We start from the raw sequence: 10,673 nt of genomic DNA, 5'->3' as shown, positions 1-10,673 counted from the left end.
ACCTATTAAGTTATGACTTCAATTTCATTTTATGCATATTTTCCTTGGCGAGGGCTGCCATCGTGGGAGAAAGACAAGAAATTTAAAAAAGATAAATAGTGCTATTAATCTATAACATTTCTCTTCCATTATTCTCGAAAATGAGAAGTTATTCTTACTCAGATCAGGGTTTAATTAGCTTCCTCTTCTTGACGCACAAGCCAGAAAATGACCATACCCGGGATATTTGAAGCCTGCCATTTGGCTGAGATTAAAATAATCATCTGTCATAATAATATGTCCGTCTGACAAGCGGTGAAGTTGATTAGGTTTCAGTAGCTTTATTAATAACAACTTGCTGGATCAGATGAAGGTGGTCCTGGACCTCTGGCAGAGCTGCGTAAGAGGTCAGCAGGTCTCCTTTTGTTATCAATCCTAGAATTGCTTTTTTGCTCAAAGCTATTCTTTACCACTGAAACTGGTTTTAAGTCACAAAACTATTAAGCAAGTCATCACAGCCCCACTTTACCGCGCGGACGTGGGAGTGCAGCAGGGTGTAATAGCTTTAATCTGCCTGTTGTTTGTCTCATGGGCATTAAACACCATCTTGATATGAGTGAAACTACAATGCACACAGGAGGGGGCCCTCATAATATTTAATAGGTCATCAAAGGGAATGGGGGGTAGACCGCTGACATTTGCCTGGATAGTTAGGAGAAAACCCCAGGAGTTGTCATGTGACTCATTACCAGAACACACTTGACTTGAGAATCGGTTACATCATCATTCAAAAATAGTGTCTGGCAGGAAAAAAAAGTCATAACTGCTCAAGTTAAAATAGCCCCTTAATGAGGGTGAGAGGCTGATTCTTGTCTATTCTGGAAATAGACTAATAAATTAACAAAACTCTATTACTGACATCATGAGTGAGGCTGTGGATGGACAAAAACAACAAGGAGCCCCACTTCCTGCCGGAATTCACCAGCTACGCTTAAAGAGAGATTTCTGTTGCATTAAAAAAAATATAAAATGCAAAATAAAACTAAAATACATTATTTTCAACGCATGCAGCCCAGATGCTGATCTGATTGAGTCAGACCAGATGTCGGAGGAACAGAAGGACGATCATAATCTTTGTGATTTCGATCTTAAAATAAAGTAGTTATGGCTCTATAAGTGCATGTTTTAATCCTACTTTACTGTCACTTTAGGGAGAAACTAGCCATCTCTGCAGACGGTTTATTGAGAAGAGTAGAGTAGAAACTCTTCAGAAACTCCAGTCCAGCTTAGTTCATTAGCATGTCCTTCTTCATCTAAATATATTAAATTATACCTTAATATAATAACCCTAAATGCCATTTTTGTTGTAATGAAACAACATTTTTACATTCTCAAAGCTAATTCAGCTTTCTGAGTCCCCTCTCAAACTTTACAACCCCCCCCCCCCTTCCGAACAAAAGCGTTGCAGCGCTTACATGCCCCTCGCACATTGATTCCCCTCCTGAGGGCCCAAACCAATTTCTCTTGTTTTGAGTCGCTCTCCCTGCCTGAACCTGCAGCGGCCATCAAAGACATTCATCCATCCGCCCAGGATGACTATGACTGATCTATCCACCAAACAATCAATTTGTTTCCCTCTCTCGCTCCTTCTCGTCTCTCGGTTCCTCTTCTCTTTGTCTCCTCTGCGCCGTGTGTCGATGTGCAGAATATGATGAAAAAGTGAGAGCGCAGACGGCTCTGACACGGCGGCACGTGAGAGTAACAACACAATCCCTTTCTGACCTTGGAGAACAGCTAATTCGCATGTCCATCAATCTATATTTCTGACACGCAACTTGTCATTTCTGCGAAAACCAACAGATCCTTCATGCAAACAAAGAGCCATAATTCTCTGCTACTTCGGGCCACTTGATCCCTGACAGTCGGGATGTTTTTGTTCTGAAAACTCTGATGTGAACCAAAGCAGAGGCGCTTCATTCATTAAGCTGTAATTGGACGTGTTTCCCGTCCGGGAGCGCAGCCTCCTCTCGTCCCTCGCGGCGAGGTGATGTCAGTATCGGGGAGAAGCTGTTTAATCCCTCCTGTAATTGCAGCGAGCAGGCAGCAGGGTTGTTTGTGTCTGCAAAGCAGAGCCCATTTGTCACCAGTCGTGAACAACAGGAAGTATTTTGCAGCGTTGTGCAGCCAAAGTGTTGATATTAAGGGTGGTTTTGAAAAGGCGGCGATGGCGTCGACGCCGCAGTGGTCCGTGCTTTATATTATGGCTGCTCGTGTGTGCTGATGCAAATGTTGTTTTTTTGTGTGCGGTGGGGGTCCCTTCCTCCCATTCACAGACAATTTGTTAGACCGGCTGTTGAAGCCCCGACCGAAGCCCGCGGAACAGCTGGAGCCCCTCCGTGATTGATAAAGGTGGTGGCAAGAACTTCATCTCCCCCCGAATGAAGACAAAGACCCCACAATGCCGAGCCAGTGTGTCACGCCCGCCTGTCGTTAAGCGGGGACCGCAGACGCACGCCGGTCCTCAGCTGGGGGAGCCGAGGTGCCGAAAGGGAGGTCAGGACCCAGACTAATTATCATTCTGTGACAAAAAGCTTCTTTTGTTGTCATTTTATAAGTGATTTACCTTTTAGGGGCAGATCATTAGAAAGTGAAGTTAGACAAAAGGGATTAGCGTCGTGTGTTCGGGGCATGTGTACAGTGTTTATAAAGAGATCTCAAATAATGGCACATGCAGTCTCTCTTTGGGGGGGGGGGGGTAGATTGAATATGATCATAGAAGCAAACAGTAACAAATATTGACACGTTGGATTACTGACCCGTGCGTGGACACGTGCTTTGAGCAGCTGCACACATCCATGAACATGACAGATAACGCCGCATCAACCGCTCACGATTAAAAACATATCAGCACGTCGTATTGATCCTGGGGGGGGCAGCACCATGTTCGCAGGAGAGGTTTTAACAGAGACACGCGCGGCGTTGTTGTCTCGGTGTCATAAACTTTTGCTTAGTTTGTGACCCATGCAGGAGCAGGTCAGTGACTCCAAAGCCAGGAAAGGGGGGGGCGGTGGCTTTGTGAGGGGAGATAATCGTTATATTCCGCCATGAGGAATCCCACCAAAAGGATCTGTTTCCTGTGACTATGCCTGACGCTGCAACACTGCGTGGTGGCATCTTGGATTTTCCAATTTAGGAGGTGTTTCCAGTCGGACCCAGTCGACTTTGACAGAAGTTCAGCCGCCCTCCCTGAAAGGTTTGCTGTCAGTTTAAGGAACCATATCTCATACATCTGTTCAGCTTACTGTTTGCTTGTCTTGAACACCCCCCTCCGCAGTTGTCTGCTTGCATTTGAATGATCGCACACAGGCGCCCAACTTTCGCGTGAGCAATGCATCCTGGGTACACCCATCCTTGACCTATTTAATGGTCGTGCTTCTGGTGAAGACCCGTCGCACAAATTGAAAAGTTTTTAGTCGCTAAGTGAAATGTATGGCTTAGCCCCCCCGTTGACAAAAAAAAAAAAAGAGGATTGTTCTCTTTTAATTCCAGACCCTATTTCATACAAAGTGGATTCCTGCTCCGTCTATTGTGTCGTGCTTGTTGACATTTCAGCTGCCAGGACACAGAATGAATGAGTGAATATCAATGGCCACAAAAGACATACGCACAGCCTTTTTTTCCGTCATTATTGTTGCTATCGAGGTGGGGCAAGGGGGAGCCGTTTGGATCACCCCCGGGACCAAGGAAGGCCTCTCCATTTTCAGAATTCCCAGTGAAGTTCAGAGAGAGATATCAATCTCACTTTGAGGCTCTGGGCCTTCATTTGTTCGTGAGAGATGCAGAGCGCTGCTCAGATGGCTCTGCCAATTCTTCAAATCCCACTTACAGTAAGAGTTCACACAACACACACACACACACACACACACACACACACACACACACACACACACACACACACACACACACAGCAGAGCATCTGCCCAGGGGGTCAATATTGTAGACCTCAAAGATCTTGATAAAGGAATAGATAGATAGATAGATAGATAGATAGATAGATAGATAGATAGATAGATAGATAGATAGATAGATAGATAGATAGATAGATAGATAGATAGATAGATAGATAGATAGATAGATAGATAGATAGATAGATAGAGATGGAACACTTTGATTCTGTTTTATGTTTGTATGCTCTATGTTTGTGTGTGTGTGTGTGTGGGGGGGGGGGGGGGGGTCCTGCCCTTATTTGGTTTCTGTTTTCTGGTCTGATAATCATCATCAGAGAGCTGTTTGAAGGAAACACATGTTCGATTGCCACAGTGGAACGGTACACTGGTGTAAGGGTTTTTATCCACTGCCGGTGCAGCAGGCAAGGCTAATAATGACTCGAAGAAGTGAAATAATTACATGCATCCGCACAAATACAGCCATTCCCCAGCTCAGTGAACAACTCTCTCTCTCCTGCAACAAATAGTCTCTCGCCCTTGCCAGCTGGTGACATTTCAAAGAGTGTTGTTTGACTGTTTCCAGGGGGTTTTAGGTTTTTATTTTTTATTATGAGTCCCCAACATTTAGCTTTTTCTCCATCTGTATCTATCTTTCCCCACCTTCCTCCTAAGGACACCGCGGTGTCAGGCATCAGACCTGGTTGTGGTTTGGTTTTAGCAGGGCAATGAGCCATGCAGGCCTTTTTCCCCCCCACAGTGGGCTCCTGAGTGGAGTATTTACCCTCAGATGTGTTCTGCTGGGCCCCCTTTACCCACACTACTGATTGCAAGTGATGTTCTGGACTCAGTCCAGTTGACCTCAAAGGAGACCAAATACATCATTGTCCCAAGAGGAACCTCAGGAGACTGGACATACACCAATTCTGTCTGTAGGCATCAGTAGATTCCTTTGGCTAGCTGCTAGCCGCTAGTGCGGTAGCACCGAGCTGCTTAACACAGTGTCAAAGCATCACATTTTTTCTTTTTAATCAGGGAAAAAATAAACACTGGACACCCTTCACAGACAAGCAGGTATGTTTCAGATGCTCTGTTTCCAGATGCACCACAAAATCCTCGACTAGTTCACTTTTTCCACCCGCTTTGCTAATTAGAAATGTGAATATGCAATCATGTTAACACTGAGTTTAATTTGTGTGCTGCACATCTCAGCTCACACACACCTCACAGCAATTGATGGATATCCAATGAGACACAGAGTCCCCGCCAAAGGGACTAGCTCTGCAGCCTGTGACACGTTGCTGAGGCTGGTGGGATGTACGCCTTAAATTAATTAACATCAGACCTCTTGTAGCTGCTCACTTCTGTAAACAAACATTTTAATATGCAGTAATTAATTAAATCTGCCAGGCTACTCTGCCCCTCCCACAGATCTCCTTTCAATCTTACTTTCCCCATCTTGTTAAAGAGTTTATTAGGTGCTGTGTAAGGAAATTTTTAACTTTGTCCATCACCGTGTCTCCCAGGCACATTTCTGTATTCGACCTGTCATAATTTAAAGTTGCTTTTTCGAAGGTTTTTCATGGTTTTCTCTCATCCATAAACCTCAAATGTCTCATTTGGGGTTTATTTTGGAGTCTGTAAGGATGATTTGTAGGACACAATGCACATTTTGCTAAATAACAATAGAAAAACTGAATTTATGTGTAGATCCATGCGGTAACCTGATGTAAAAACTAATGAAATGTAGACTATAAACTGCAAGTATGGAAGAAAATCAAGACAATGAAAATATGCTTCTTGATTCCATAACTGAGCAAGCAGCCGCTGAGTCGAACACACCGACTAAAATAATACAACTGTGCCAAACACGACTGGATTAACATTTATTCAGCCAGATTCCTCACTCAAGATAAATAAATTCAAACACTCCAATAAATCCCTCAAATTATCTACAGTGGATAGTTCTGCATTCATCACAGATGGAGAGAAAAAAATTAACAAAACGATGAAGGAGTGGGGAAAGATTGCATGAGTTTATGGAAATCCATGTCAGCGGGGAATGGATGCAGACTCAAGGGGCATCGCTGCACAGGTAAGCTGCTTTTGGAGGGTTCATGTAAATCCTAAAGTCCAAAAGTCAATTACTGGGGCATCTCAAGCGTGTGTTACTGAAAGACTCTGATGTTTTATTGAAGAGAGGCTTTAATTCATCGGGCTTCTCGGCTCCCTTTCATGCAGCTCGGGGAGAGAGTGAGGCACCTCCTTCAGATGGCCAGTGTCATATATCACACACATACAGAGAGAGAGAGAACACACTAATGCCCAAAAACAACTCTCAGGTGGTCTGCTTCACTCCACTGACCAGACCATTACCCCTACACACACACACACACACACACACAGACCACACACTAAACACAAAACCCATCCTGTCAGGTTGTGACTCTCTGCAGAATTAATACAAATACAACCAACAATTATCTATTTTAATCCCTTGAAAGTTCCATTCATCATCCTGCTTTTGTGAGTGCTGAGTTCCAACTACGGTGCTCTGTCTCCCCGTCAGGCACGTCACCCCAGCAGCTCATTTCCTCACAGCTGGTTTGATGTTTTTTGGGGAAGGTGGGAGCCGGCGTTATCGCTCCCGTCATTACAGCTGCTATCTTCCATCCCACCCCCACCCTCACCCTCACCCCGCCCGCTGGAATATTAATAAACAAACACTCGTCGTAGGCCGCCGACGCAGGACGGTTCCTCCGTCTCTAATGTCTCCACAGCTGGAAAGGAAGCTCACGGTGGCGTTGCCCAGAGTGAGGCGAGGAGACAGCTTATTTTTCCACCGTGATTAGCCAAACTGTGCTGCTCATATACAAATGGAAATGGGATGTGCATGACTGTCCCTCTCCTCACCCTCTCTCTCCCCCATCTGTCAAGACGATAGATTTTAATCTTTAATCCATGAGCACCCATTGAATACTGGGGGGGGGCTGCAAATTATAGATGTTTTACTGTCTGTGTTTGATTCCCTCCACAGTGTCTCATGCCCGCTCTCCACCTCTCACCCCATCCACCCACTGCGGTCACATCAGAAGGTGTTTCACTGTTCCACACGGACGTTGGCACGCCACAGACACGGGCACAGAGGCAGCCACATGCGTGCTACACGTGTTCATTCAGCGCCATCCTGGTGCCATATGACACTGTCATCATTTGGTAATTAAACCCTTGCTGGCTTTAAATATGAAAAGCTGGCAAGAGGTGCTGATGATGATGATGACGCTGGCTGTCGCTCAGCCCAGATTCTCCACCAAACACCCAGACACCAGAGCGGGGGGCATATTGTCCCGTCGCTGTCCTTGTTTGGCCATCCATTTCTGTCCCGCCAACGCCAGTGTGAGCGTCATTATTGAGATCTGGGAATGTGCAAAACTGTGCTTGTGATGCAGCGTTGGGAACGGCGGAGTCACGGGGAAAAGGCAGAGGTGTTGCCAGGGAGAGATTGGATTTGGGGAAGGATGGGGTTTTATTTAATGTTCAGCCAGTGAGCAAGTGGAGCACTATATTTCTAAAGAGAGGGGGGAAATAAGGAGAGGTGGGGGTGGCAGAGTGCATTTTTGAGGATGAAGGGTGGAACTGCCAGGGAGAACTCTAGCTGACAGGAAGTCAGAGCTTTTAAAGGTAAATGCTTTAACATTAACACCCTCCCAATACACACACACACACTCTCCTGCTCAGCCTCTGGCAGTCTTGGACAGTGTAGATGCCACTGACCAATCTAATGGACTCTGCTGTAAGATCCCCTGCCAACAGCACCGTCCAACCAGAATGACTTCTCTCCCTCAATTTCCAATCTGCCTCTCCAGCAGACGCCTGCGTGTGGCTGAGAGAAGAGCTTAGGTTCCGTTATTGTCAGCCCGCACAGCTTTATGAGCAGTTAGGCTCCTGGAGCTGGGTTCCTCCCATTCAGATGTTCCAGCAGACACCCAGCATGTCGCCTCAACAGAGCAGGCAGGGAAAAACACTGATTAGAATCCTTCATAACACCAAAGTCAGCTCTCTTGGAGGAAATGTAGTGTTTATAAGTGTGCCAGCTAGTTTTGAGTGAAATTATGTATTCTTATTAGTTGTTAGCACATGTTTTTAAGCACAAGCAGCAGTGCAGTCACAAAGTAGCCTCTTTAAATGCCATTTTAAGAAGATGCTGAGTATTTTAAGCTAAGTATGAAGTGTTTCGCAATATCCATTACAAGTCTTTGGTCCAGTGGCTTCTTGCCATTTCTGATCTTCAAGCACTGTATAGAGACTTATAAGACAAAATGTTTGTTAAATAGCCAATAGAGAAGCTATATCCTTTTAATGTTGGATTTTATAGCTTTACCACGCTCTGTTGTCCTTGTGGATATTGTACTATTGCATTTTTAGTGGTCATTCGTCTGTTAATGTTCCAGTTACTAAGTTTTATTCTCTCACTTATACTTTTTTTTTGCATTCTCTCACACTGTTAAACACACAGGGAAAGTTTCCTTTATGTGGCTGTGAGAGATCGAGCTGACCTGCAGAGATGATCAAATTCCAATGAGAAACTAAATAATTAAAATAATGAAAACGCCACAATAAATCCTCCTGGTTTTGTTGTTTGTTTGTTTGTTTTTTGGCCGTCCCCTCTTATTTGTCTGTCTGTGTGTGGTTTTGAGAGACACAAAACAGTTTTTTTTAAAAAAAATATTTGTTATTAAATACATTTATTACAATATGTATTTCATTGTTGTTATTTGTGTTGGTATTATCATTATGATGTCAGGGACCCTGACCATCAGCATTTATCCGGAGATTAATTACAGGATTCAATATTTAAACAACTTAATATGATTTGTTCTTGTTCATGTTTCTCAAACTCAATAAAGAGAAAAGTTATTAATATTCTTCTTGGTAAAAACATGTAACAACCTACCCTGAAACGTGTGTGTCTGTTGTACATGATCGTGCTGATTCAGACAGCTAAAACTCCCCTGATGGATCCAAACATTTCTCACCACATTTGCAAGTTGCTTTTTTTCTGTCTCTCTTAATTCAGCTCCCTCAATGCACCGTTTTCTTTGATTTCCTTTCTCTCTCCCTCCTTTTTCCCCCCTTTATCAAACCCTAGTTCATTGGAGCAAGGTTGCTTCCGCTTTTTGTTGTCGCCTAAACCGTTTAGTTTTGGATGATCGGTCAAAGATTCTGACGACCAGCGGTGAGAGGCGCGACGCCCAGCCGGGGAGGGAGCGCAAGAGGCCGCACGGATCTACTGAGCTGCGTCGGGTAGACGCACCATTAGACAAGGGAGAGCCATGCCTCAGAGCGCTGGTCGATCAGGTAAGGATTTCCACCTCCGCCTTATACTAATGGAAACATTTATTTGCAGGTGAGAAGAGGCTGCAGCTCCCATCACAACATTTTATTATTTTTGCAACTTTATTTTGATGTATGATAACGAGTGTATTATTATTATTATTATTATTATTATTATTATTATTATTATTATTATTATTATTATTATTATTATTGCTAAATCTTTGAGTTTTTTAACCTCAGCTAGGGACTTTAATTGATAGCATCACGATCTAACTCACATCTTGTTTTGTTTTGTTTTTTTAGATGGGGAAGATCAATGGAAAACACTTGTAATGATCTAATTAATTATGGCAAAATTAAAAGCAAGTACAAAATCAATCAGCGATGGTGTTGGAGGATGGACTCAAATTGATATCCATCTGCTGCCGGTACAGAAGCACGTGTAGAAGCGACCCAAGGACGCAGCTGAGAGCCTGCCGCTTGGCACAGGACGCACATATGGCTCTGGGTGTCAGGAGTTCCCAGATCATTGCGAGCTATTACAAGGGACCCCCAGCATGACACAGTGGTCGATTTATTTATTTATTTATTTATTTATTTATTTATTTATTTATTTAGGGGTGGAGGAGGAAATTGGCCGATTTGTTTGAAATTGTCATTAGAACATAACGGAAAGTGTAGAAATGGCGCCATGTTTGTGGCCCGAGCGGCGAGTAAAAATAATACATCAACGACAGTTTTTTTTTCAGAGTAAAAACAACGATGGTTCATGATTTTTTTCTGCGTGGAAAACGACATCCCTGCCTCTCCCTCTCTGTCGACTTACCTTTAAAAGTCTTGCAATTTTTCGTGGTTGCGTGCATTATTTATTTTTTGTGACCTGTAAGGCTCCAAATTGAACCCGGACCTGTTAAAATGTCCACAGTCAAACAGCCCGAGCATTGGCAATTATTTCAAATGTCTGAATTATATTCTAATTGTGTTTCTGGTAAGTGTGCCAGAGTCTTTATTGTAAGCACTGAGGGAAAAAAATCGAAGACAATAATCGCATTAGGTCCTCGGTGGCCGAGCCTTTAAGAGAGGTGAAGTCAGGACTAACACTTTCTTAATTATTATACCGTTTGTTTTTGCTGTAGTTCTGTGACACCAGGACGTCATAGCGGCGCGCAGAGGTACGGGGGCAAATCGGGGTGTTGTGGGGGAAATAGCAGCAGCTTTAGGGCAAAAGTGCACTGACGTGTGAAATTACAGCCCATGGTGCTACATATTGTACCAGAAGCTCCCTCCCCTTAAAAAGAGAGGAGAAAAATAGAAACAAAAAGAGGAATCGTCCTCAAACTTGTCCAAAGGGCAACCAGAACCAAATCTCCAAAGTCCATTGTTATCGGTGTTATAATTATATTATTATTATTT

This window comes from Takifugu rubripes, chromosome 4 (genome assembly GCF_901000725.2).
Source record: "Takifugu rubripes chromosome 4, fTakRub1.2, whole genome shotgun sequence".
Lineage (NCBI taxonomy): Eukaryota > Metazoa > Chordata > Actinopteri > Tetraodontiformes > Tetraodontidae > Takifugu > Takifugu rubripes.
Note: the sequence above shows the minus strand (reverse complement) of the source record.